Consider the following 20158-nt stretch of genomic DNA (forward strand, 5'->3'; position numbering starts at 1 on the left):
TCCCTAAGCTCCTCTTGACCGTGACAACCTCTCAGACTGCTTTTAGGACATTGACAGTTTTGAGAAGTACTAGTATTTTGTAGAATCCCTCCGTGGGGATAGACTTGATATTTTTCTTATGGTGAGACTGGGCTTCATGGGTTTGAGGAGGAAGAGCACAGAGATAAAGTGCCGTTTCCATCACATCACGTCATGGGGACGCGCTATCAACGTGACTTATCACTGCGATGTTTGTATCAGGTTTCTCACCATTGGTGCTCTTCTCCATTACTATCCTTTTGTAAAGGAAGTCACTATGGGATCACATGGGTGGCTCAGTCAGGCAAAGTCTGGGATTTGCCTCAAAATAATCTGATGGTGGGAGAGAGGGAATAGATATAAATGAAAGAAATTGATCATTGTTAAAACTAGATGATAGAGACACAGGGGTTTATTATACTGTTCTATGTTTGAAATTTTCCATAATAAGACATTTTTTTAAATCTATAAGTAAGGGACGCCTGGGCAGCTTAGTCGGTTGCACATCCAACTCTTGATTTTAGCTCAGGTCATGGTTCCACGCTTACATGCAGCCTGCTTAAGATTCTCTCTCTCTCTCTCTCCCTCTCCCTCTCCCTCCCTCCCTCTGTCTCCTTCTCTCAAATAAAAAATAGAATCTATAAGTAAAAATCATATAAATGAAGTATTGAGTGAATTCATCACCAAATATCTTTGACCATCTTGCTAAAGTCAGTACCTCTGTGACCTCAGAAATATCCCTCCAGATCCAAGTATCATTTGAACAGCATAATTACAACTCAGTAAAAAAAAAAAAAAAAAAAAAAAAGACATCCTACAAGCATTAGAACTATTCACTTTTTTCAATAAATGACTTATTGAGCATGCGGGGGGTGTGCACTGGGCTAGGCTCTGGGGCCACACAGTGAGCATGGCATGTTCCTTGCTCACAAATAGTCCACAGTCTCTAGTAAGAGACACTGAGCCATCAGGCAGTTGAGTTGAGGTGTGGGAGGAGTCATGGCCTCCCGGGTGGACCTGGAGCCCCAAGAAGGGACATCATCCAAAGGAGTCATGTACCTTGGAGGTGAAAAGGCAGTTCCACAATTTCTAAAAATATTAGCTCTACGTTGAACTCCAAAGCACTGCTTCATGCACGTCAATATTAGAATATACTTCGTTTTGACGTGCTTATTTGATTACAACCATATGCCAAACATTGGTCAGCTCTTCATACTTTCTTTTCCTTATTAAATTAATTGTTATGCAGGAGGAGGCTTCATGAATATGTAATTTAAAAATATAGCCCTAGTATTAATTTTTAGAACACTGTCTCTGACAGACCTAGACAGTGTGCTGGGGTTGTAGGGCAACGGCGCTAATATTTACCAGAGCTGGTGCCAGCAATTTACATATCTCATCATTTCATTCTCATGCCAGTCCTCGGAGGGAATATTGTTACCTCCATTTTAATAATGAGGAAACCTAGGTTCAGAGGAGCCAATTAACTTGGCCCAAGAGATAAGGCCAAAACTTGAACCCAAATGTATCTGACTCTCAACTCCATGCTTTTTTCATTACACATCACTGTTGCTTCTGTACCTATAGCCTTCAAACCGATTCTGCAGCGTACCCTCTAAAAGAAAAGTGAAGAAATTCTGTCCCTCTGTCATTAAAGAAGCGTCCCCCCAAACTGGTATTTTGAATTCTCCCTATATTTGCCACCCTGAGAGTGTTTACACTGGAGCAGTGAGCCAGTTAGATTAGAGTGGGGGAAAGCTACGACTTTCATTTGTAAAATGGCGGGGGGAGGGGCGGTGGTGACGGGGGCGTGGGGGAGCCGCAGCTGAGTGGGCAGAGCCGGTTGCTGCACCGCGCTCCCCGCCAGCACTCCGTCCAGCCGGTGACAGTTCCACGCTGAGGCAGCCCTTCTCCTCCAACACGAATCAAACACATGCCTCTCTCTGGTTCAAATAGGAAAACACGAAGACCCAAATTGCAAGTTTTTAAATACAATAGTGAGATCCAGAATCACAGAATTTAAGCATAATCCAGCATTTACCCTCCTAGAGGACCAAAGGGAAAGCACAGCTTTAGGAGAGATCAACATTCTGTTAAAACAGCAGTAAAATTCCACATCCTAAGTAAAAGAGACATGGCAAAACATACCCTCCTTGACTGAGAATAAAAAATAAAACTCTAGCGGGGCACCTGGGTGGCTCAGTCCGTTAAGCATCTGACTTTGGCTCAGGTCATGATCTCACAGTTCATGGGTTCGAGCGTCGTGTCGGGCTCTGTGCAGACAGCTCAGAGCCTGAAGGCTGTTTCAGATTCTGTGTCTCCCTCTCTCTCTGATCTTCCCCTACTCACACTCTGTCTTTCAAAAATAAATAAATGTTAAAAAATTAAAAGAAATAAAACTCTAACTTAAGGATTAGAAATCAGAAGGTTAGACTGATACCTCTGTAAGACATAAAGGGAAAACAGTGAATATAAAAGCACGTAGATCCACAAAATGACCCAGGACTGTTTTTTTTTTTTTTTTAAGTCCATAAATTGCCTCCTACTCAGCTTTCTTTCTGACATCTCTGCGACCACTAAGCTTCTTTTTACTAAAGACATAATGCTGCTAAAGAGACCATCCTGCCGCACACATTTGTATGAAGATGCTACTGCTGAATCTTGAAGTGCTTCCAGATCACACGTACACAAATACTGCATCTTAAAAACATTCAGCGTGCATTTTAACATGGGACGTGCAAAATACACCAGCCATCATAAATCAGTTCCATCCTTTCTTCTGATCCATTTGCCTTTGTTAATTCTTTTCATGTGACATACAGATCGTCCCCCCAAGTTTTCCAATATGGAAAACATTGTGCTTTGGGACTTTATGACCCCTCCAACATGTGGGGCTGTGTTTAGATGTGGGTATACTACAAGAAGAGTATACTTAACACTGAATTTGCTGTGTTCCATATAGTAGGCATTCCATAAATAGTTATTATTCGGTTCAGCTCTTTCTAGCATATCGTGCTCATTCATTAAGAACAGCGACAAAGCTTCCTAAGTACACTGATTCAGAAATACTTGCTGTATGTGAAATACAGAAAGATAGATTCTTTATGTTCATAAAATACTTGCTGTATGTGAAATACAGAAAGATAGATTCTTTATGTTCTCACTTACATGTACCTAAAAAAAAAAACAAACTTAACAGATACAGAGAACAAAGTAGGTGATTGCAAGAGGCAGGGGTGAAGATGGCCAAAAGGTAAAAACTTCCAGTTATAAGATTAATAAGTTCTGGGGATGTAATGTACCACATGGTGATCAAAGGTAACAACACAGTATCATATATTTGAAAGCTGCCAAGACAGTAGTAGATACTAAAAGTTCTCATCACAAGAAAAAAAAAAATTTGTACCTCTACCAGTTGATGGATGTTAACTATTGTGGTAATTATTTCACAATATATACATATCAAGTCATCATGTTGTATGCCTGAAACTAATACAATGTTGTATGTCAGTTATGTCTCAATAGAACTGGGGGCAAGGTGGGGGGTGCGGAATACTTGGAGAGATAGAGGAACATAGTAAAAGTCCGAAGTAACACTACTTTTACATAAGCTTTATCTGTAAGGTTGAAGCAGCTGACCTACTGTTTCAAGTATTTCTGTGGTATGAGCATTGGCCTGCCCAGCATTGGCTTCTCCAAGGAAGGCATCCGAGGTGTGCTTCCTGGGGGGCCAGGGCAGGAGCGGGGTAAGCATTTGCAGCTCACGGGTTACTCTTCTAAAAGCAGTCCGTTTTTCTGAAGCACTGGGGTTTGGAGAAGCAGATTGAGCATAACTTGCCAGTGTTTCTGTGTATACAGTAGCTGATCACTCCCTCCCCTCCTCCAAGAAGTAACAATTGCACTGAGGACCTTGAACTTATCAACACCAAACACTTACCCGCTAGGTTAATATACGCTGACACTATGTTCAATTTGCACACATTTCAGGAATGTTTCCTACATCTGTCTATTGAGAACGAACACTGGCCTCATAGAAGAGTCCATAGCAAGTGAGTTCCTAACACAGTGTCTCCTCTTTTTCATTTTAAAAATCTATTTTGTTAGGTTAACTTACAAAAAAAGAAGGCCTGGGGCACCTGGTGGTTCAGTTAGTTGGTTAAGCATCCGACTCTTGCTTTCAGCTCAGGTCATGATCTCTTGGTTTATGAGTTCAACCCCCAGGATGGGCTACTCACTGATCGCACAGAGCCTACTTGGGGTTCTCTCTCCTGCTTTCTCTGTCCCTCCCCTACTTGTGTATGTGCCTGCTCTTACCACCCCCCCCCTCTCGCTCTCCCTCTCTCTCAAAATAAATAAATAAGCTTTAGAAAAAGAAAAAGAAGGCATCCCAAAGAACTCAGTCCAAGCCCCATTGCTCTCATCCATCTGGCCAAATTTCAGAAAGGTCCAGCTTGTACTGAAGAACATGGAGACTCCTCCCAATACCCTTAACCTTGTGAAGGTCTTTGTCATCTTACATTTCATGGCAATCCACACCACCCTGCCCCTGAGGACCTCGACTTGTTGGGGTGTGGACTTTGGTCTTTGCCATGGCCCTTTCCTCCCCTGCTGAAGCTTCATGAACATGCGAAGTTTCCGATAGCTAATTGTAGTCAAACCTCATAAAGGTTTGTTTAAAAGAGAGAAAGCAACTGCTTTATTATAAAGGATAGAATTACGTCTTGCCGTAGAAGATGCTGAGATGCGCAGTTTTCCTCGGCACAACTGAGCAGCGCATTAAGGGCTGTTTTCCGTGCCTGGTTCCCTTTGATTTGTCCCTAGAGGAGAAACGTGGAGATGGATTTCCTGAAAGTTGTCGCTTAACTTGGGTGCCTAGAAAGTCACCCACCCCCAGATTTGCCAGCAGCCTCACAAAGGCTCTTCCAGTTTTTCTGGGAGCCAGTTCTGGTCCGTCATTTTCTGAAAGAGAGTTTCATGTTGAGGCAGGAATGTTTGGTGGGGGCTGGGGACTAGAACACACTCCAGGGTAGGAGAGGGAAGCGCCGCCCAGAAGCTGGCCCTTCCTTGTGGCGTCCTATTTGTTCAGCCTTCGTTTGTGTCAGCCCTTGCACAAACAGACTGAATACCTGGATTATTCCCTCATCTGGACTCAAATACTCATACATTACATACCCTTTCTCACTAATCAGCCTGACACATTCCTTTGTTGGTAAATGGTTCCAAAACAAACAGTGTCAGTGCACCTAATTAGCAGGTTTGTGGGCTGTGCTTGGCAGTCCTGTTACATCCTGTTCAACGATGGGAACAGCAGCCCTGGGGAGGTCGGCTTGAAGGGAGGGAACCGCCCCCCCCATGCACATACACTTTTGTAATGATATTTCCTCTCTGTGGCTTTTCCTGGGAAGCAGCCACTTGGTGCGTACTGTGATGAGGTGAGGGATTTTTGAGACAGCCAGAGGAAAGTTGGACTCCTCTTCGTAGGCACCTTTGCCGAGGAGCCATTGGTTTTCATCTGCTTGTTGTTCTTTTCTCTGTACTGAAGAGGCACGTGCTGAGCAACTTTCTCCACGTCCTTTAACCCCAGTGATAGAGGACACTATCTCTCTCTGTGTTCTAGAATCATAAATTAACAGAGAGGGGAAGGACTGTGAAGAACATTTGGACATTTTGGGGGTGGAAAAACTGAAGCCCAGGGAACTCACAGGTTTTAGGAGGGGCCGAAACAGAGTAGCAACTTGCCAAGATGGAATTCTACTCTTGGGCTACATGACTGCCTGCTCTTAAATGCATTTATTGTGTCAAAGAAGGTTTTCCTTGATTAAACAACAACAACCAAAACTTGAACACAATGCTAGTTTTTTTGGCTTTTAAACTTTGGTCAAAGAGTAACTTGGTAAATAACATTTCACCTTGGCCCGGTGGTTCCTATATTCATATATCAAAATGTTTCAGAATGTCTGCTAACACAGACGAGACTTTCATGAAACGCTCAGGCTGACCTGACCCTTTATACCATTAAGCCACGTTATAAATACAGTGCATTTATAAACACAGCCCTCATTGGTGAGGCTGCCATTGTTTTTTGAGGCCATTTGGTCACTTAAATTAGATGGCTGTCATCTCTACCTAGACTCATTTCTTACCAAGCTTCTCGTTAGGTGTCTGCTTAATACTGTGTTACCATCTTATCTCTAAGCATTTCAGACAATTTTTTGTTAATTGGAGGGAGTGATGTTCAACATTGTTTGATGTAACTTTCTAACTATAAAACTGATGTGCATTACAGAAAATTTGAAAAGTACACAAAAGTATAAAGAAGAAAATTCTCCATACATACGTATGTTTACTTTTTAATAACATTTACATATATATATAATATGCTTTTATTTATTTTATTTTTTAATTTTTTTTTATGTTTATTTATTTTTGAGAGAGACAGCAAGTGGAAGAGGTCCAGAGAGACAGGGAGACACAGAATCCAAAGCAGGCTCCAAATTCTGAGCTGTCAGCACAGAGCCTGACATGGGGCTCGAAATCATGAGTCACGAGATCATTACCTGAGCCAAGTCAGAGGCTTAACTGACTGAGCTACCAGGCACCCCTAGAATATATGGTTTCACCTTCATCTTCTCATCACATTATATCAGAACCAAGATAAATAGTCTATCTATAAACTTTTATTGATGGCTACTTTAACAAGAAAAGACATTTATTTTAAAAAAAATTTTTTAATGTTTTATTTATTTTTGATACAGAGAGAGAGCATGAGAGGCGAAGGGGCAGAGAGAGAAGGAGACACAGAACCGGAAGCAGGCTCCAGGCTCTGAGCTAGCGGTCAGCACAGAGCCTGACGTGGGGCTCGAACCCACGAATGTGAGATCTGACCTGAGCCGAAGTCGGAGGCTTAACCGACTGAGCCACCCAGGCGCCCCAAGACATTTATTTTTTAAAATGTTTTATTTATTTATTTTTGAGAGCGAGCAAGCGAGTGAGCGAGGATGAGCAGGGAAGAGTCAGAGAGAAAGGGAGACACAGAATCTGAAGACAGGCTCCAGGCTCTGAGCTAGCTGTCAGCACAGAGCCTGACATGGGGCTTGAACCCATGAACTGCAAGATCATGACCTGAGCTGAAGCCAGACGCTTAACTGACTGAGCCACCCAGTCGCCCCAACAGGAAAAAACATTTGTTTCTAAAATCAGTAAGTTCCATTTAAAAAGTAGAAATAGACTAATCCACAGAAGATCACTGGAGTCGGAATACCTCCCCAACTCAGCCACTGATTTGCTGTGTAACCTGTGACAAGCTGCGTCCCACCTCTGGATTTACTACCAGGCGTATGGCATTGTTTTAAGCCCTTATTGACAAAGATGTTAGAACCTTACTTCGTTCTGCTCCTTTGCTTAGCATTTGTATTAGTCTGTTTAATAGTCTGTCACAATATTTTCAGTGAAGTTGACTATTTTTGATACAATTTACCCAAAAGGATTAAGATATAAATTTAAATTGTGATTCAGTCCACCATTTTGAAATAATGTCAACTCCATGAAGAAATGGACTTTTCTCTTTTGCTCACTGCTCAGTTTTCTGCATCTAGAATAGCACATAGTAAATGCCTGGGTGGCTCAGTCGGTTGAGCATCTGACCAGCTCAGGTCATGATCTTGCGATTTGTACGTTCAAGCCCCGCATTGGGCTCTGGGCTGGCAGCTCAGAGCCCAGAGGCTGCTTCAGATTCTGTGTCTCCCTCTCTCTTTGCCCCTCCCTGTTCGCACTCTGTATATCTCTCAAAAATGAATAAACATTAAAAAAAATTTTTTAAGTAAATGCTCAATGAATAATCCATGAATGAAGAGTTGCTTTATTTTTAGTTTTTCAAATCTGTGCTTTTTCATGTATTTTATTTTAAATAACTTTTAAACTAATATCAAGGAAATTGACTACTTAGATGTAGATATTACCAACATACATGATTTGAGTGACAGCTAGCATTCTCTCATAAGTTAGGAATAGATGTAGTTTCTCGGCCCAGTGAAAACTTTCATGTCAAAAACGAGTTTTGCTAAACTACTCAAATAATTTAATTTTAAAAACATCTGTTCAGTCATGTTTTAGTGTGTTTTTTCCTTCCCCCTGGGACTGTAAATAAGTAACCTGAATACACAATAGGAAAGAGAGGAGCGTTTACCTTTCCATACAAAAAATGTTGATTCTTCAACCTGAGCAGTATGTTCTAAAAATGAACTGTCTTATGCTTTTAGAATTACAAAAAGGTACAATTGGTTTTGTCAGCATATGTTTTTGATATTTTGAGACTTCTCTCACCTAACTAATTAGGGGAGTACAGATAGCAAGATCTTATAAACGGTGTCTTTTAAAAACCCTTTTTTGTTTTTATTTCAGCATCTAATATATAGTATTACCTTCAGTATAAACCCCTTCATCATTCTGAATATTCAACCACTCAATAACGCATCAGGAAACATGGCATCTACTATCTATAGCGATCGTTAATAATCATCTGTTCAGTTCCTGATGCTTTCAGAGCACTTAAAATAGAGATAAAGACAGTCTCTAGATGTTAATTCTCTACCAAAGGTGCCGCTTGCGCTGAATTAGATCTATAAAGCGTAGAACTTTGGTAGAGTCAGAGGAGCTTGGCAGTTATCTGCGCATCACTTCCGCCCCCTGACACAGGCACCTTCCTTCCCCCACCTTCCCCAGGGAGGCTGGCATCCCTGCCCAACACCACACCCATAGCTAGTAGGAGATGCAGGCTATCGGAGTCCAGCATAGTCCCGGGTCTGCCTCTCCTTGTCACAGCACTAGCCTGAAACCTCAGGGAGCCCACAAGTTGTCTGGAGGAGGAGAAAGAGGAGGACACCTACTCTTAACCAGTCTCACTTACTTCTGGTGATGGCTGGTGTTAGGGTGGTCGGAGAAGAGGTTCTCAACAAAAATATAATGGGAAGGATTTTGCAAATTTTTAATGAGAAAAGATTGCATTGAAAATGTAGTAATCCATGCGCAAAACAGAAATGTGGGAATTGCATTTTCCAGAACCAGTAACATAATGGACACACTTCAAGTCCTGAGTGAGTGGCTGATGCAAAGACTATATGGCAAGATTGGTGGAAGCCACTCACTGGAGCTGACTGGACTTCAACAGAAAGATCTAGTTTGGCCTTGAGAGATGGGAAGCTGAAGCATGTTAGAGCCGTTCTCTGAGAGAGGAATTAACACTTTTTTTTCTAGAAAGAATCCTTGATGGTGGAGAGAAAGGAAATTTAAATTAAAAGACTTAGCTGGAAACTTACATCAATGACTTGAAAGAAAAATGTCGGAATTGAGAATGAAAAGAGAGAAGCAAATTTTCCTTGTTAGTGGGGGGAGGCCTGGGAGAAGGATGTCCAGGCAGGGTGGAATGAGGGCTAGTGAGGCCAGAGAAACCTCGGGGGAAACATGGTTTTCCTACAGTGCTTCAAAGAGGCACCAGCCAAGGGACTTAGGGACAGAAATGACATGAATGTCATGGAGGCAAGCAAGAAAGATGACTTTTCCCTTCCCTCAGCTTCCCTGAGAACGTAGTTAAGATACTCTGTTTAAAAGAGAGAGACCTAATCAGGGGCACCTAAATATTTAGAAAGTACCTAAAAGCAATGAGTACTTCACCCTTCTCCACACCTAACCCCACCCAAAAGTTTCATCTTCCATTTTTCTCCCTGAGGGGTCTAGAGAGTTTGCCCAGGCCACTTCTCAGAGAAATGAAAGAGAAACAGCATAGTTATTAGTTAGCATAGCATTTGCTAACCAGACCTGAGCTAAAGGTTCCCATTGGCTTCCCCCAGTGACTGTGTTATTGCCTTTGAAAGTTTCCTTTACTGGGGCACCTGAATGGCTCAGTCAGTTGAGCATCTGGCTTCGGCTCAGGTCAAGATCTCACAATTTGTGGGTTCGAGCCCCACATCAGGCTCTGGGCTGACAGCTCAAAGCCTGGTGCCTGCTTCAGATTCTGGGTCTCCCTCTCTCTCTGACCCTCCCCTGCTTGCACGCTCTCTCTCTGTCTCTCAAAAATAAATAAAAAACACTAAAAATTTTTTTAAAAACAAAGTTTCCTTTACTGATATACTAGCCTTTAGCCTTCTCTACCCTATTGCTGCCTTATGAATATACATGTTGAAAGACATAAAATTTTGAGTGACTTCTAAATGTCTTAATGTCTGTTTATTGCTTGTGTACGTAGCATAACTATCTTTATTAGTGTGATTATCAGTTCTATTCAGTTTTTACTAATAGGCAGAGTAAAAACAAAAGTTCTAAATAATGTTCTCACTGAATGACAGGTACTGCTAAAACATGCATTCTTGTTCACACCTTCCCATGTTCAATGATAATATATACCATGTTTTAAGCATTTTTGCAATATTTTTCCAAGATCCTCTGTTCATGCAAAGTAGGATAATTTGGGGGTAACTGGGTGGCAGAGTTGGTTAAGTCTCTAACTTTGGCTCGGTTCATGATCTCATGGTTCATGGGTTCGAGCCCTGCGTCAGGCTCTGTGCTGACAGCTCAGAACATGGAGCCTGCTTGGGATTCTGTGTCCCCTCTCTCTCTGCCCCTCCCTCACTCGTGCTCTCTCTCTCAAAAATAAGCATTAAAAATTTTTTTTAAGTAGGATAATTTTAACTACTAAAAGTGTTTAGTATACACTTTACATTTAGTAGTACTAAAATTGTTTAGTATACATTACTAAACAATATATTATTTCCTAATTTTATAAACATGTAAACAAGTCTATTAATTTAACTTACCAAATTTATATAATACCTTTATCACCATATAAAGAGGGGAAAAAAAGATGTTCAAACAGCCAAATATCTAAAGCCAAGATTAATCCTTGACCACCTGAGATGTTTACACAGGTGCATTTCATTTTAGATAAACCTTATAAATTATAAATTTTTAAATTATTTGATTATATATATTTTAAACTTTTTTAAATTTAACATTAAGATGAGCAGCTGTAAACTTGCCTAATATATTCAGTATAGAATTTGTTTACATGAAGGGAGACTTTTCGCTAGATATAAAAATGTATTATAAAATATACAATACAGTACTCACATGGGAACTGACAGATCAGCAGAACATGATTTCAGAAAGTATGCAAATAGACCCAAGTAATATGGGAATTTAGTACACAATAAAGGTGCAGGGCCAATTAGCAAAACAAAAGATGGAACTTTCCATAAGAGAAATTGAGAAATAGATGGCATTTGGAGAAAGAAAAATAATGCCGGATTTTACCATACTCTTTACATTGATATAAATTCCAGATGGATCGAATATTTTAATATAAAAATAAAACCCATAAAGTACTAGAAGGAAAGATGGGTTAGAATTCTTATAATCTTAAGCATGAAAGGTCTCTCTAAGCTTGACACAAACCCAGAAGCCATGGAAGCAATGTGCTTTTAAATATATTTTTAGGAAGTTAGGACCCCTGGGTAGCTCAGTCGGTTAGGCATCAACTCTTGATTTTGGCTCAGGTCATGATCTCACAGTTTCGTGAGTTCAAGCCCCAGGTCAGGCTCTGTGCTGACAGCGCAGAGCCAGTTTGAGATGATCTCCCTCGCTCTGCCCCTCCCCTGCTTGTGCTCTCTCCCAAAAATAAATAATAAATAAACTTTAAAAAAATAAATATATTTTTTAAAAGATAAATGCTTAAAGTTCTCTAAAGACAAATGTAAACAGGAAACTGGGAGAAATATTTTCAACACATTTAACAAAGTACTCATTAATTTCCTGAATAAAAAATCTTTAAAATGGAGTAAGTAAAAGTCATTAGACAATGGGCAAAGGACATGAACTAATTTACTGGAAAAATATGCAAATGGCCAATATCTGAACAGCTTAGTGTCGCTTCCAATTAAGGAAAATAAAATGAGGTTTTTACCTATCAGCTATGAAAAAATATTAATAGATGTAAAATGTAAGGCCCAATATAAAAACATTAATACCACTTTTTATTTTCATTTTGCAAAGTCCATATTTTTATTCTAAATATTTACAACAGTCCTGCCTAATACATTAGACAGCCCGGCTGTCTTTGGAAACAGTTGGCCTAGAGCAGCAGTTCTCAAACTTTTAGATTCATCAGAAAACTCTAGAGGGCTTGTTGAAACACAGATTGCCAGGTCCCACCCCAGAATTTATGATTCAGTAACTCTGGAGTGGCACCCAATAGTTTGCATTTCTAACAAATTATCTGGTGATGCTGGTTTGGCTGGTCCAGGGACCACACTTTGAAAACCACTGGCCTAGAATAAACACTTGAGAATTAGAAAATTATGTGATATCATCTTGTTAAGAGAATTATATTGGTGAGAGGAGACAAATTAGGGGAAGTCTAAGGTAATGACATAACACTGGGTCTTTCATCTGAATGTCTTTCTCCTGCTAAGTTTATATTACTAACTTATTCCTGAGCAATCACTCATGTTCATAAATTTAGATATGGTTTACCTTCTGAACATTTTGCATTTTTCTACTATACCCATCCTTAAAAATATGTTTTATTTTGACTCCCATAGGAATCTTATTAGTACTTTGAGGAACTGAAATGTAATATGAAATAGAAATAGAAATAAATAGAAGTAAATCCCATTCAGAATCTTAGATACATATCATCCTTATGAATTATTTCTTTTAAAGAGGCTTACTTCAAAACCTTGACAGTTAAATTTTATAGTTTTACATTAAAAAGGTAGATGGGTGGATCAATGGAAGTCCATACATAAGCTAAGGGTTTTTTTAATCTATGTTAGACTTAAATATTATTATATTCACTAGCTTTGTCTCAGATGTAACAAGACATTTCTAAACAGTTTTTGGATTCTTAGGTGTGTTGAACTACTTTAGAAACTTTTTTAGAAGAGCCATGCTCTTCATCACAGTTCTCTAATGGCTACAATTAAAATATATTCTAGCTTTTTCTGGAAATCATAGAATATTTCTAAATCTTCCTACAGTTTCTTTACCTTCTCTAACATTAAATGAGATTTTTTTTCCTAAGTAACCCCAAGAAGAGATGAACCTTTGTTTGTTCGTTGTGAATTCTATTAACTGCCAGGTGAACCATTAAAAAAACCTGAAAAGTGTCAGAAACACTAGTATTTCCCTATCCCTAAGTAACTATTTCACTCAGGTCAAATCTATTAAGATTTCATACACACGCTTAAAGTATTGCTGAGTTCTGTCGCCTTCCACAAATTAACAAGAAGCATTTATTAAGCGTTGGCACTAAAGATAATGTGATTTACTGTTCCCAACAGGATAGCAAAATTAACAAATGAATTCATTAACCCTTGTTTACATTCTATTTCAAAGCCAAGATTTTAAGTAAAGCTTTTGTCAAAGGTATTAACTGAGCTTGGTTTACAAACTCCAAGTGCAAGACTTGTGAAAGCCAAATGCTTTGTGGTCTGCAATCAGGAAAAAAACTCTTCCTTAATTAACTCTGGGGATTAAAAGGTAAATAAAAAGATCGCTGCAGGGCATACCAATTGTTCTTCCCAGGATCTGAGTCTTAACAGGTATTTGGGAGGTGTGCTGAGTAATTTAAAGGGACACATGGCTGGCAGCAGGGGAAGGAGAGCCAGATTTCACGTCAGAAGACTGGAATCAAGTCCAGATCGATCACACACTTACCCACTTTGGGACTAGGGAAGCTACCACTTAATTTATTATTATCTCATTTTATTTTATCTGTTTACTGACTGACTGGCCTATTAAAAATGGGAAAACAAATAGTACCTGGCTCATAGACATAGAACAAGGATAATTTCTATAAAAACAGGGGCAAAAGGCCATACAGATGTTGCCTAAAATGTCCAATATCGATATGGCTGTATGTGCATTTACCATTCAGAACTACTGGAATCGCTCTACAAACTAGCGCATACACACCTAAATCTGCCAGTCACTTGGCAAAGGAGGTAGAGATTTTCCAGTCTCATACAATTCCAGTCAAACCACATGGATACCTTTTTGTCCCCCCTCTCCCTACCCCCAGCCAACACACACACACACACACACACACACACACACTGAATAATCCCAAATGTAGTCCATTTCTGGCTCTGCATGGAGCCACAACAGTTCTGTAATCCAACATTTCCAGACCCTTTGCACTCTTCCTCCCCTTCCCACAGCTTCCCCTGGGGAGGAGAGAGGGGCGTATGGAGCGTGTGGATTTCTAGTAATTCTGGCTCAGTGCTTCACTGGGAAGCGATGCTCCAGGCAGAGGCTGTGAGACTTGGACTGACCCCAGCCATCAGCACTAATCGTAACCCGTTTCTGATTGAAATTGCCAGTAACGTGTCTTCATTTTACCCCTCCTATTGCCCCACAAAAGAAAGAATCTGTTAGATTGTTTAAGTCCTATTTAACTGATTTTATCTTAGAATGTTTAGTAACATGTTCTGTGTATTCTTCTAAAAAGCATACATATATATGTACATACAGGGAGCACAGACCTAGCACCTACGTACATATGCAGACATACACCTTATGTGATTTCCCATTTAAGCAAATTATAGCTGATTGGCTTATATTCATTTACTTACACAAGAACAGAAGAAAACACCACCCAAACCATTAAAATAACCAGGCACCCATAACTGCCTCCCTTAGCTAAGAGATTTAAATAATCATCTCGGTTTCTTGGAAAAGCCAATAATAGCTAGTGGCTCCATGGGGCGCCTTACATAGTAGCCACACAGCAAACCACTCTCGCATGCCTGATAACGTGCACTTATTTCGGCACCCCACCCTGTTCGCTGTGGGCTCGGTAGAGTGGGAATCAGCCAGAGCTCTGCCCCGCTCGGCAGGCCTGTCCTTTCACTTGTCAGAGATCCAGCCAAACTCGAGCCTGGATTTCAATCCTAATGAAATATCTGAGGTCATTGCCTGAGCCAAAAATAAAAATGCAGCAGGAGAAAAATCCGCCATGGAAAGAGCAGAAGCATTTCAGTGACCTCAACTTGGGGCCGGGGCCTTCAGCAGCTTCCCGTGGCCCGCCTGCATGCAGCTAGAATCTGGAAGACACAGACAGAGCTGTCGAGCCTGTCTCTAATTGGTCTCACATCATCAGCATTCCAGGACAGGAAACTGTCTGCAGCCAGGAATTCTTGCTTCTGTGCCATAATATTTGAGAAGCAAACCTTTTCCCCTGCACATATTTAATTGTTAGTTTGCAGCAGGTTAGCGTGTTTGGTTTTGATACTGGAGTAAGAACACTGTGTCTGTGGCTATCAGATTTCTGGGGTATGAACCTCTTCCTCACCTGCCATAGGTCAATAAGCTAATTTTTAGGTCAAAGATTGTTCATAAAATGTATAGCATCTCGTTCGATGGTGCCTTTACTAAGACATAGAATGAGATCTGCTGGGGATCAACCCTAGGAAGGGGACCAGTTTGCCAGGGCACATGACAGGGCACTGCCCCAAGAGCTTCCAAAGAAGCAGAACTAGGGCTCTTTCCTCCTCCTCCCACATCACGTGGGATGTGCAGCGCTCACTCATAGGCATGCGGTTCACTCCAGTGTGGCCGTCCCCGGGCTCAAAACACAACAGTACTTCCACATAGGATGAGAAATGACTGTGGCCTCTAGCCAGCATACCCCCTACACCACTCCCAAAATAAAAATCCCACCACACTGAGCCATTCTGTGCTTTTTCTTTGGGAGAGAGGGTGTTGATGACAGTTGGGGAAATACTTAGGAAGGAATCCTTAATGTTCAGTTGAAATGGTCTGAGATAGAAGTGGAGTCAGCTCCTTTTGGCCAAACTCCTGAAAACCAGAGGTGCACGTGCTCGTCTATAAGCTATTTCATGGTTTGATTAATCAGTGCAAATAAGTAAAATGTAAAGGAATGCTCTTCACTTTAAGGATCCTCTCATTCAGTCCCAGCTTGTCAGTTTGAGACTTTCCAAGGAGTGGCCTGGCCGTATCCCCTCATCCATCCACAGACCTAGGGGCAAGAAAACGTGGAAAGAGAAGAATAAAAGCCAGAGAGACCTTTACCCCTCCTCCACAAAATCTGCAAGTTGAAAGGAACCTTAGATAACCCAGCCTCCCCTTTAACTTCTGTGGAGAGCAAGAGGTTCAGGGATGAAATCACTTACCCGAGATCCCAGTGACCATGGGGCCAACCTGGGCCAGGAAGTCGGGGCTCCTTGCTCTAGCTGAGCCCTCCTCTCTTTCAGTAAGTGGCCTCGTTAATACTTTCTGGTCTCTTTTTCATTGTAGAAGTTGCTGAAATGCGACTGCTTCACAATTACATAAAAGCAATTTATTTTGTGGGGCAAATACAGAGATGTTTGGTTTCCACTTACTAGATGGCCTACATAGGGCATGAAGAAGCAGAGAACACCACAGAGAAGCCGCCCAGATGTTCTTGGCACAGAGCAAATAAATGCAACTGAGGGCCAACCCACCAAGGTGGCTTTTGGGGAAGGCTAAAAACTCAGAGTGGGTAGAAAGTTAACGGTTACTAAGCAGTGCACAGAATTGCATTTAACTTCTTAAATGATGTTCCGAGTCCATTTTAAAAACCATGGGATGGTTAATGCTCGTGAATTTCAGCTACTTTAACCAAATGATGTATTGAAAATAGATATTTGTGAAAATGTAACGAGCGAGTAGCACTATGCTGGGCCGTCCTGGTGGGTGTGAGTACAGGCCCGCAGTGGACACTTGCATGGGGAGGGCACAGTTGCAGCGGCCTCTGCATACTCCCTCCATGATGCCTTCTCCACATGGATTAGGTTACGGTTCTCAGCTGGGATGAGCCCCCTGCCCCTCCCAGGGGACGGACATTTGGACCTTGGGCAGCATCAGAGACACTATTGGTGGTCACAACTTGGGGAGAGGTATTGCTACCAGCACCCAGTGGGGAGAAGCCAGCGATGCTGGTGACCACCCTGCAGGGTACCGGACCACCCCGATGACTATCTGGCCCCAAATGTCCGTGGTGCTGAGGTTGAGATCCCTGGATTCACTGAAGCAGTGGACATTTTCAGGAAAAACCCGTTGGCTGGCGTCGGTCAACAGCAACTATGTCCCCCTGTGGTTGCATTCTGTGTGACGCTGGAGAGGAGGACATCAGTCTTTGTTCTCCGCAGTGCACAGCCACAGCCAGAACGCAGTGAGACTGCTGATTGCTGGGAGCGGGTAACTCAGAAATGAAGATGAAACTGGTTGGCTTTCATTTGGTTTATCACTCGGGGACACGGAAGGCCAGGCCTCTCATTATCCACTGCAACTTTGCACACGGGTGATTACATGGATAGATTTACCTTGTGTACAAGATGTGTTCCTGAAAAGTTGTGTGTTAGGTCATTTTTGAAATATGGTCAGGAAATTCAGTAAACACGAAGGAACCAGTGAATTCTTTTAAAGTGAAAAGTTCTTTTAAATAAAGTCCTAGTCTCAAAGAGGAGCATGCCTATATGTTGCATTGTTTAATGTAAATACTTTACTTTTTCCTGCAAATTTTTCTTATAGAGCTCCGTAACTTTTATGTAAGAAACTGTTTCTCTTTCTCCTTTTCCTGACCTTATTCTTTTCACTTAAAAGAAAATCAGGGGGAAAGTTAACAATAGACTGTCTGAATTTGGGAAGGTCATTGACCAGTCTGTCCATTATACGGTTCAAAAGATGACTGCGGGCTTACAAATGGTTAGAAAATAAGACTGGTTACATTCTGAAATCATTAATTTTTTATCTCAGACTTTTTTTCAGTTGCTGACCTTTGGCTAGAAAGAGCAGGTGTACTCAGCGCCTCCATCACCCCATGGGTGTCTGCTACACCGGAAATACCCAATAAGACTCAACCTCTTCATTCACGCGGGGTGTGGGGGTGCTGGTATCAGCAGAGATAAGGGAGTGGTACTGAAGGAACCCAGTGGTTTTCCCCTTATCAATCACTGCCCTGAGCCAACATCCCTAGGTGTATAAATCACTAACTCAGCAGGGCAAAGGGGGCAGGAAGGAGGAAATTTATTTGATAAGGCTACAATTAGTGTCACTTCAGTGATAGGAGGGTATGGAGGTGTCACCCAGGGAGGTCAAAGACACTGCCACTGGGGAGGAGCTGGCCCAGACAAGAGGCACTAGGAGACCTGGGTCCAACCTTCATCCCACTAGAAGGAGGGAGGAGCCAATGGCAGGGAGATGCTAGAGATGATTCTACGAGGTTGACTGTCCTGACCAGTGTGGCTCCAGCATCAAGAAGGCAGGTACTAGAGTCACCGTGAAAGGTGGCATCACACTCACCTGCTCTTTAGAGCACTTGCCACTGGAATATCCTTTGATGTACCTTCACCCATTTTTGTCCCACAGAACCCCATGAATAGGAAAGAAAATGAGGAAACCAGAGCAATGACTTGCCCAAGATCATTCAAAGAAAGGACTGTGGTTTGAGCACAAGTCTTCCGACTGGAAGCCTTGCATTTCCCGGCAGGATGGCGCATTCCCCCCACTCAGGTGACCAGGCCTCAGCACAAGCTGTGGCCGGGCTGTCAGAAGTCCTAGGGTCTAGTCATGACTCTGTCTTTAACTCACTGTGTCCTCATGAGACAATCCTAGCCCTCTTAGAATCTATGACATGAGGGGGTTGATCAAGATGTCGTCACGTCACTGGGGGTGACGAAGGTGCGGTCAGATTGAAATGAAGACTCTGAGGAAGGTAGCAGGAGCAGTCTTTGCTATATTATTGAGCACTTACCACATGCCAGGAACTATGCTAAACGCTTTGCATATTACCCCATTTGAGCCTCACAACTCTTCTGTGAGGTGCATGGTAATGGAAACTCTACTAAGCAAATAAGGAAACGGAAACTCAGAAAGGTGAAGTGACTTACTCCAGGTCATTGTCTTAGTCTGCTCAGGCTGGCATATGAAAGACCACTGACCAGCTGGCTTCAGCAATAGACATTTATTTCTCACAGTTCTGGAAGCCAGGAGCCCCAGGTCCAGATCCAGCAGGGCGTGGTTTCCGATGAGAGGTCTTTTCCCAGCTGGCCAATGGCCCCTTCTTGCTGCACTCCTCACAAGGCCGTTCCTGTGGCTACACGCAGTGGGGGCGAAAGAGAGCGAGCTCTCTGGTGTCTCTTCTTACAACGACACTAATCCTATCAGATCTGGGCCCACCCTTATGACCTTATGTACCCTTCATTATTTCCTGAAGACGCAGTCTCCAAATGCAGTGACCCTGGGTTACAGCTTCAACACAGGAATTCAGCCAGGGCGGTGGGGAGGAGGAGGTGCTGCACAGTTTAGTCTAGACAGCCAGAAAGTGATTTGAAGGTGGGATTTGAGGTCAAGCCATGTCACTCTGTGCCTGCTCTCCTAGCCGCCACCATGTTTTACTTGCCCACAGAGCTGAGCTGGGGCAGAGCCTGCTGCTACAGAGAAGCCTCTATCTTTTGGTCTCTTGGCAGAAGGGGAGTCTCCTGGGTACGAGGGTGGGTGAATCCCGAATGGTACTGGGACTGCGTCAGTGGAAGGCTAGGGAAGGTGCCCCAAAGACCATCCTCTGTCCAGGACTGAAGCCCAAGATATTAGGGGAAAAAAAACACAAGGAGCACAGCTGACCCTTAAGGACTGTTTCCCTCATAATCATCTTTGAACCTGGTCCAGTGCTGGACCCTGCATGGGCTGTTGCTGGTCGGACAGAACCACACGGGCCCGATTCCCCAGGCTCCTGAGACAAGGGACCCGCTGCCTGTCAGCCTTGTGCGGAAGGATGGGCGCTGACTCCACACGGGCAAGCCACCTCCCGGAGCGGTGATGGTTGTGCCTGACAGTTACTCATTATTCAAGACTTTGCAGGAAAAACAAGCCATTTGGACTCCTGTGCAGGCTTCCACCAAGCCAAACAACAAACTCGTCATCCACCTGGAATGCCTCCCCTCTATAAATTATAGTATCTGCATGTTGTCTTCAAAAACTATTCTCTTCCCCACTTTCTCATGCTTTACCGTTCCCACTTGTGTTGTAAAGGTGGGCTTACAAAGGTGGGGGGTTTTCCTAATTAAAAAAAAAAAACTCAGAAGGACACTAGAGCAAAGGGTATCAT

At 42.3% G+C, this 20158-nt stretch overlaps 1 long non-coding RNA gene across 1 annotated transcript in view; it reads left to right on the top strand.

Annotated features, from left to right (window-relative positions):
- The window catches only part of LOC115287480, an 80378-nt gene that overhangs the window by 53305 nt on the left and 6915 nt on the right, over nucleotides 1–20158 (top strand). The window lies entirely within an intron of this gene.

This window comes from Suricata suricatta, chromosome 3 (assembly GCF_006229205.1).
Source record: "Suricata suricatta isolate VVHF042 chromosome 3, meerkat_22Aug2017_6uvM2_HiC, whole genome shotgun sequence".
Classification (NCBI taxonomy): domain Eukaryota; kingdom Metazoa; phylum Chordata; class Mammalia; order Carnivora; family Herpestidae; genus Suricata; species Suricata suricatta.